We start from the raw sequence: 1,216 nt of genomic DNA on the forward strand, positions 1-1,216 counted from the left end.
TTTTTTTTTTTTTTCTTAAATAGAACATTTATCATTTTGGCTTTGTCTCCTTCCTCATAAGTTTCAGGTTCTGCATTCCTTTTTTTTTTTTTTTTAGATTTTATTTATTTGAGAGAGAGAGAGTGCACAAGCTGGGGTGCAGCAGGGAGAGGGAGATGCAGGCTTCCAGCCGATCAGGGAGCCCGTCGTGGGGTTTGATCCCAGGACTCTGGGATCGTGACCTGAGCTGAAGGCGGGTGTTTAACTGCCTGAGCCCCCCAGGCGCCCCTCAGGTTCTGCATTCCTGAATGGAGTACTGTAAAGTAGTACATTTTCTCAGGGTGTCCCATCTGGAGGTGTACATCGTCTGTCTTTCCCTCACCGTTGTAAATTTTGATTAGGTAATCATGGTATCGTTTGATTTACCTATGGTGTAATTTCCCCCCCTTGCAACTAATAAGCAGTTCTTTGGGGGAGATACCTGAAGACCATTCATATATACTATTCGTCCAAATCTACTTCTAGATTTAGCATCCATTGACGATTTTTTCTTAAAGCAGTATGTACTGTGATATCTGCAAAATGATGATTTCTCAGGCTGGTACTCCTTTCTCAGGCTGGTACAAGCATTCCTTGCTTGTTTACCAGTTGGATTTTACAATAAATAAAAGTCTTCCCTTCTCCATTTATGTACGTGTGTATTTCTTTAATACTGATAGCCACTCGTGGGTTCCTGTTTTCTACAGGCCTGTAATTCATTACTGTCCTGCATTACTTTGGTACTCACATGGTCACAGATTTGGCCAGTGGGAGCCTCTTTAAGCTGGCTCCCAGGTCCTTAGGGCAAGATCCCATCGTTGCTGAGTACGTGCCCCGCTCTCTGGTACAGCAGCATGTTCTAGGTAGAGCTACAGTTTATATGAGACCGTTAGCCAGTGTCATGTGTTTGGTGCACCTCTGAGGATAAGCACCACCTGCAGTGACAGCACACTGGAGGGTCCTCCAGCACAGCCTGGGTGGAGGAGAGGCGTAGGACTCGGGGAATGCATTTGTCCGCGGAAGACTCCGTAGAGGCCTTGCCGTGCCGTCAGCAGCTGTGTGTACAGGATCGATGTGGCTTAGAGAAGCAGTGGCGAGGGAGGGAGCAAAGCGTCTCAGGCAGATGGATGACCATGGCCTCATGCCCTAGGAGGGGTAGCACTGGACAGCCATCCACAGGATCACACCTGGCTCTGTT

The sequence above is a fragment of the Ursus maritimus genome (assembly GCF_017311325.1).
Source record: "Ursus maritimus isolate PB19 chromosome X unlocalized genomic scaffold, ASM1731132v1 scaffold_X1, whole genome shotgun sequence".
Taxonomy (NCBI): Eukaryota; Metazoa; Chordata; class Mammalia; order Carnivora; family Ursidae; genus Ursus; species Ursus maritimus.